The sequence below is a fragment of the Periplaneta americana genome, chromosome 6 (assembly GCF_040183065.1).
Source record: "Periplaneta americana isolate PAMFEO1 chromosome 6, P.americana_PAMFEO1_priV1, whole genome shotgun sequence".
Lineage (NCBI taxonomy): Eukaryota > Metazoa > Arthropoda > Insecta > Blattodea > Blattidae > Periplaneta > Periplaneta americana.
The window spans coordinates 169,526,633-169,534,422 of NC_091122.1; positions in this window are offsets into that span (position 1 = coordinate 169,526,633).

The window sequence follows — 7,790 nt, forward strand, 5'->3', positions numbered from 1 at the left end:
ATGTGGGTGTTCGTCGCCAACATCACTGAAGACGTCATCCTGGGACTCGACGCCATGCGGATCTTCGATGCAACGGTGGACGTCCGGCGCCGTATCCTCCGTTTTGGTCAGGATGAAGTGTTCCTGAGGGACGTCGAAGACCAACCCATGGCCGGCAGACTCACCTTGGAGAATCAAGTGACAATCCCAGCAGGCTGCGAGATGGTGGTGACGGCAAGACTGGACGGACAACCTAAGAGAAACCTGCTCCTCGATTCGCAAACAACTCCGATAGATGGGGTTTATGTGGCCAGATCCCTACTCCCGAATCAGAAGGTGGTACCGGTGAGGGTCCTGAATGTCACCAATCGGGACAAGGAGGTGCCTAGTGGAACTGTACTAGGTAGCGTCGAGCCGGTGGTGTCTGTGACGTCGCTGGCAGAAAACGAGTGTCACCGACCACATCCAGATCTAGACCCATCACTGAAAGAGCTGGCTCGAGAATTGCCGGCGAATTTAAGCAAAAGAGAAAGAAGACAAGTCCACGATCTACTGACAGAATTTCAGGACGTGTTCAGTCTGTCTGAAAATGACTACGGGAGAACGGAGAAAGTTCATCACCGCATCGACACCGGAAATGCTCGCCCAATCAGACAACCTCCTCGACGCGTCCCTCTAGCTAAACAGAGGGAGATTGACAGCCAACTGGAGCGCATGAAAGCAAGAGGGGTCATCGAGGAATCCGACAGCCCTTGGTCATCACCTGTGGTGCTGGTGAAGAAGAAGAATGGGGACCTGCGTTTCTGCGTGGACTACAGAAGACTGAATGACGTCACCAGGAAAGACTGCTTTCCCCTTCCACGAATTGACGACACCTTGGACACCCTGGCCGGAGCAGAGTGGTTCTCGACGTTGGATCTCAAGTCAGGATACTGGCAGGTGGCGCTACATCCGGAGGATAAGGAGAAAACGGCATTCTCTACAGGCCAAGGACTATGGCAGTTCACCGTTATGCCGTTCGGCCTCTGCAACGCCCCGGCTACATTCCAGAGACTAATGGAGTCCGTAATGAGAGGCCTGACATACGACACCTGTTTGCTGTACCTTGATGACGTCATCGTGGTGGGCAAGACTTTCGGCGAACAGCTGTTGAACCTGAGGAAAGTGTTCGAGAGACTGCGACAAGCCAGACTGAAGTTGAACCCGAAGAAATGTCATCTATTCCAGAAGAAGGTCAACTACTTGGGACACGTAGTAGGGACCAACGGAGTGGCCACGGACCCGGAGAAGCTACAAGCCGTCAGAGGATGGCCGAGACCGAGGGACAAGCAGGAGCTGCGCCGCTTTCTCGGCCTCTGCACTTATTACAGAAGGTTCGTAGCTGGGTACGCCAACATCGCTAAGCCTCTAACCCAGCTGACCGAGGAGAAACGACAATTCCAGTGGACGGGCGAGGCGGAGTCATCCTTCCAGTCACTGAAAGAGGCGCTCTGCACTGCTCCTGTACTGGGATATCCCATCCCTGGAAGGAAGTTCACGCTCGACACGGACGCTAGCAACGTAGGCATCGGCGGAGTACTCTCTCAGGAACAGGACGGGCAAGAGAGGGTGATTGCCTACTTCAGCCGAACACTATCCAAGGCTGAGAGAAACTACTGTGTGACGCGTAGAGAACTTCTTGCCATTGTGGAAGCCCTGAAGCATTTCCACAAGTATTTGTATGGCCAGGAATTCCATCTGAGGACAGACCATTCTGCACTCACCTGGCTATTGGGCTTCAAGAATCTGGAGGGGCAGACCGCCCGTTGGGTTCAACGTCTGCAGCAGTACAACTTCACCTCTGAACACCGACAAGGGAAGAAACATTCCAACGCTGATGCACTGTCACGACGTCCGTGCCCGGATGGCTGCAAACACTGCCTGAAAGTAGAAGAGCGGGATGGCGCCCACGCAGTCCGAGCAATTGCCGCCCAGCCGAGCCCAGGATGGGAAAACGCCGCCATAAGGAGGGAGCAGCTGGAGGACCCAAACATTGGACAGCTACTACGTGATGTGGAGTCCGGCCAGAGACCAGTATGGGCCGATATCGCCAACCGTAGCACCACTTACAAGAGCTACTGGGCCCAGTGGGAATCCTTCACTGTCAAGGACGGTATCCTGAAGAGGATTTGGGAGTCGGCCGATGGAAGGACCCGCATAGAACAACTTGTCCTGCCCAGGAGCAAGGTGAAGGAAGTGCTGGAGGAGACTCATGCTGGAGTGACTGGAGGCCACCTGGGAGCCAACAGGACGCTGGACAAGTTAAGGCAGAGGTTCTATTGGTTGCATCAGAGGACCGACACGGAACAATGGTGCCGAAGATGCGACACCTGTGCAGCCAGTCGCGGACCAAGGACCCGCAGCAGGGGAGCCATGCAGCAGTACAACGTGGGAGCTCCTTTTGAGAGGATCGCCATCGACGTTGCTGGACCGTTCCCGGTCACGGATCGGGGGAACCGCTACCTGCTAGTCGCCATGGATTACTTCACAAAATGGCCAGATGTGTACGCGATTCCCAACCAAGAGGCTTCGACGGTGGCCGACGCGCTGCTTGACAACTTCATCTGCCGATTCGGGGTGCCCCGGGAATTGCATAGCGATCAGGGGCGCAACTTCGAATCCAACCTGATGGGAGAATTGTTCGAGCGTCTGGGGGTGCATAAAACCAGGACCACTCCCCTCCACCCACAGTCCGATGGTATGGTGGAACGCTACATCAAAACCTTGGAAGAGCATCTGCGGAAGGTGGTGTCCAACCATCAACGAGACTGGGATGCCAGAGTCCCACTGTTCCTCTTGGCCTACAGAGCTTCGGTCCACGATACAACAGGGATGACACCGGCAAACATGGTCTTCGGGAGAGAGCTGCGCCTGCCCTGTGATCTGCTGTTTGGCACGCCACCCAGCGCCGACCAGCCAGCGACTGACTATGTGGCAGAACTCACCGAGAAGTTGAATGGAATTCACCAACTGGCCAGAGAGCACCTCAAGATGGCCAGCGACAGGATGAAGGTGCGCTACGACAGATTAGCCAACTCTGCAGGATTCCAGGAGGGCGACCTGGTGTGGCTGTATCGACCTACCAGGACCAAAGGGAAATCACCAAAGCTGCAGCGTGCCTGGGATGGACCATACCGCGTGGTGACCCGGATCAACGACGTGGTGTACCGGATCCAGCGACAACCTCGAGGGAAGATGATGGTGGTGCATCTGGACCGATTAGCAGCCTACCAAGGGACTGCCCGGGACGAGCAGCCCTAAGGAGGGGGCAATGTGACAGCGACGTGAGAATCGAACTCACGACCAGCGTCCCGCAAGAAAGCAGATCGCACGGGCTCCACGGAACATTGAGTGACGTCGCGCGGTGGAGAGAAGGGAGAGAGGGTGTATTACGTCACGCGACGAGTCTGCGCGCGCAGCTGCTACGCAGTGGATGTGGAACGACCTTCCCGATTATTCCAGACGTCTGTCGATGTAGAGATATTGAGATAATTCTCTACACACCTGTAGAAGGTTCTCGCAACTATGATTTTGCTATAAAAGAGCAGGCGCCAGCGAACTAGACAGAGTCTTCAGAGTTTTCAGTTATTCAGTCAGTGAGAAAGCCAGAGCAAGCAAGCCAGCCGGAGTTCGACTCGAGTGTGCGTCCGCATCTGCGTCAGCATCCGAAGGCCTGAGTTCGAGTGCAGTGGACCGCAGTTGGAGGGACCCGAGTTCGAGTACAGTGAACTGTCTCTGAAGGTCTGTGGTTCGAGATACTGTGAACTCGAGTGACTGAGATAGAAGAACTGTGAACTGAGAACTGGTAGTTGTGATTTGTAAATAGTGCTTTGTAAATATTAGTTAAGATTAACAGTTCATTGTTGTGCGTAATAGTCCAAGTCAATTGTCATTGTCGTCGGTGGAGTGCTATAACGAATACTGTGTTGAGTGAAAATCCAATTGTTGACGAGAGCGTTTAAGGCGAATTGTAGAAAGGAATTATTGTTGTGGCGAATAAATTACATTGTTGTTACTAAATAAAATTCACAATATAATTTTTTGGGAATATCTGTGAAAGGCAGTGAGAATTACAGATAAGAGATCGAAAAGGAAGGGGAACGAACAAAATAATTCATCACTTTGGCACTAGGTGGAGGGGATGCATGGGAAAGTTCAGAATAAGTCACTACTACAGGCAGTTACACGTTCTCGAAAACATATCCTTGAGAGCAGTATCAATCTCTAGTGAACTTTCTTCAGCTGAGCTATCTTTCTCATAGTGTATTCCTGCACGTTCTATCTAGCGGCGACAACAGACTACTCCTCTAAAATGCAGCCAGCACTGATGATGACCCGAGCAGTTAAACAACCCTTTAATTTATTACCAGACATGTCTGTGTGTTTCAACTTCCGTGGTTACTTAGTGGGAAGATTGTGTACCTGCAAAACAGAAACGGATTTGGAAGAAGGTTGCACTGGATAATTCAAAGGAATAAAATGTTTGACGTGGATAAGTCTTTAAAATTGGTACTCTCGGACAAGAAAAAAAGTTTAAAACCGACAGGCAGACTCTGAAAACTGAATTCGGTAACCGAAGGGGATAATTCGTCTGAACGAGATCTACACAGAAAACGCTAAATCATAAACATCTAAACGGGTAGTTAAAAGTTATGAGCAGGGAAAGGGATTTGGAGTATTATAACGAATGGTGAAACGTAGTATAGATATTTGTAGCTCAGTGACTGACAAGCGAGCTGCGTCACAGAGCATGGACGAGTACAGTTCACTTCATACAGCAACATGCTGTAAACGTATTTCAGAATAAGCAAATGTTATAATTAGCTTAATGACATATAGTGGCCTACATACATAATCTGCATTTCACTTTGAACTACGTGTGTTTTTCTTGGCAACCACAAGACACCAATAAACAACATTATAAATATACATAATGAAATATCAATCTCTACATCCTCGCGTAGATATATTGATGGCTGATAGACAATTGTCTTCTGTGTGGAACTCGCCTCTGAATATGTAGAACCAAACGAAATGGCATTTTCAATTAACGCTATGTTTTGTTGATGAAACAATTATTCCTGCTGTGCATTGTTATAATAAATTGTAAATATCATTTTCAAATTTTCTGTTGCAAGGAAGGAAATGTTATAACATGGAAAAACTCCGCTCTACATCTGCAGAGACAATTGGAGAATAAATACTTGAAACAAGATACGTCAATTAAATTCACATGTTGAATGACTTCATTGGGACACGTCTTTGTTAGTATGTCTGAAATCCGACTAAGAATACTGTAGCCATCATTTTCAATCAAAACTCTGTTCATTTTTTCACCAACACGTTTTCCTACTTCACCTTCTATTGCACTCAGTTTATTTACAATAGTCCTCGTAATATTTATTTGCTTAACTAGTTCTACTCCTGACTTTTCTAATCGAATAATGGCCGTCACTTCTTTCTCGATTGTTCTAGCATTTAGCAGTTCCTGGCGTATTTGAATCGCAGCCGCGTCATCGGGATCGAAAGACTGGACCACTTTCCTCACAGATTGGAGGTGATGTGCGTAATAATTGCAAGCTTCTAACCATGACCCCCAGCTCTTAAGAACTGGACATGGGGAAGCGATAATTTAGGGAATTGTTTCCTGAATTTTTATACTCGATCTGGAGCTTTTACAAATATAGTCTTTCAATTTTGTATCGTTAGCTGGTTTCACTTTCGGCATTGTACCTGCACTTCATACTCTGAACTGCAAACCTGCATGTTGACGTTCTTATGCGACAACTGTCCCGTTCACCTGTTGTTGACGTGTAGAGATCTGCGAGTATGTCATGGAGGGGAGGACTTGGTATGAAGGGTTGTAAACAAATGACTGTGTAGATGCTAATACTAGCTTTTACTGCTCCAAATTCCGTTCCCTAGTTATGAGTGAGAATCCAGAAAAAAATAAGTGACTAAAATCGAAATATGAAGATATTTGCAGCCAAACTGTAAATGAAAATAGAAGAAACGTAGGCCTACATCGGATGAAAGAAGAGCTTAAAAGGATTCTATTAAGCACAAAATGATTCAAGCTGAACGTAGGAGAGCTTGCAGAGAGTAGAAAAGCCGAAGCGGCGAAAATTGAAGTCACCATTTATTAATTAAAACACATTTGGAGACATTTGTTAAAAATGGAAAAAAAAAGATTCGCTCCGGCGCCGGAGATCGAACCCAGGACCGCCAGTTCTACGCACTGGGTGCTCTACCACTGAAATACACCGAACCTCAATCTACAGTACCGGATATAATCTTTCTCCTTTGTGGCCCCACTTGGATACTAATCTTAGGAAGAACTGCACTACTTTCTAGTCATTCGAAATCTTACATACATACATACATATATATACATATATATTAATTTTAGTGGATTATTTTACGATACTTTATTAACATCTTAAGTTATTTAGCGTCTGAATGAGATGAAGGGGATAATGCCGGTGAAATGAGTCCGGGGTCCAGCACCGAAAGTTACCCAGCATTTGCTCATATTGGGTTGAGGGAAAACTACGGAAAAAACCTTAACCAGGTAACTTGCCCCGACCGGGAATCGAACCCGGGCCACCTGGTTTCGCGGCCAGACGCGCTATATATATAAGAACTCTCTAGCACCCCCAGAAAGAGTAAGTTACATACTAGTGCTCAGGGGGTATTCCACATAAGTTAATGTTAAGACATTTTATTGAATAACAGAGTATAAAGTAACAGAAGAAAAAAAGAAGAAGAAAAAGTACATATCACAATAATTGAACTTTAAATTTTCTCTGTTATCACCAATGTTTCATAGATTTTTTTAAATAAGGAGCATTAGCAAATTGTATGTTTGGGAATTTACCTATTATCATGTTACAAAGCCTCGGACTGAAGTTGCTACTGTAATTATACGCTACAGTTGTAGTACATTTAGGAACTGTCAAGCATATGTTGTCTGATCTTTAGGTTTTATATTTAGGCCTATGTGAATATAAATTAAATATGTTTCGGTTTTTATGTACGAAATTCAGTAATACATTGTTATAAATTTGATGGAAGTCAAATACTTTAAATTCTGAATACAGCAGCTCTGAAGGATAATCAAGAGGTTTATTAAGGCATATTTTTCTTATTCTTTTCTGTAGCAGAGTTATTGGCATGAGGGAGGTACTATATTCAAACGCTATTTATTTATACGTAGTCCTGAGTTCCCCTTCAGATACGTGCAACTCAGGTTTTACTGCAGTCTTGTTAAGAAATAATGTAAAACTATTTTACCTTCAACATTCTCCTTCTTCTTGACTTTTGTTGACCGTGAACAGTTGTAACGCCCCTTAAATTAATCCTGTGGGCCGATTTACTGTGACCGATATTTACATTCACCATATCTTCTTCACAGCTTCCTGATCGTCGTCGTCACCTTATTACACAACATCATTTTGGTCAAGTACCGTAACACACGAGTTTCACTGCAACACCGGATGTGAGTGACACTGCTGACACTATTCCAGATATTACGCCGTCCCCGCTTGGTTAAGTAACCCGGAGCACAGACACAATCTCACGCCCCTCACGACATCCCGAGGACTGGAGCTGGTGGTGTCTGGGTTGTCATACAAGCGCTGGGAAAGAATTCCGCCAGCAGCAGCCACTCACCCAGCCAGAAATATACACGCAGGCACGGAAGTAAGGTACATACAATACCAGGGATGGCCAGAAACTCCAGCCTTCCAGCATATTGGCCACACACCTACTGC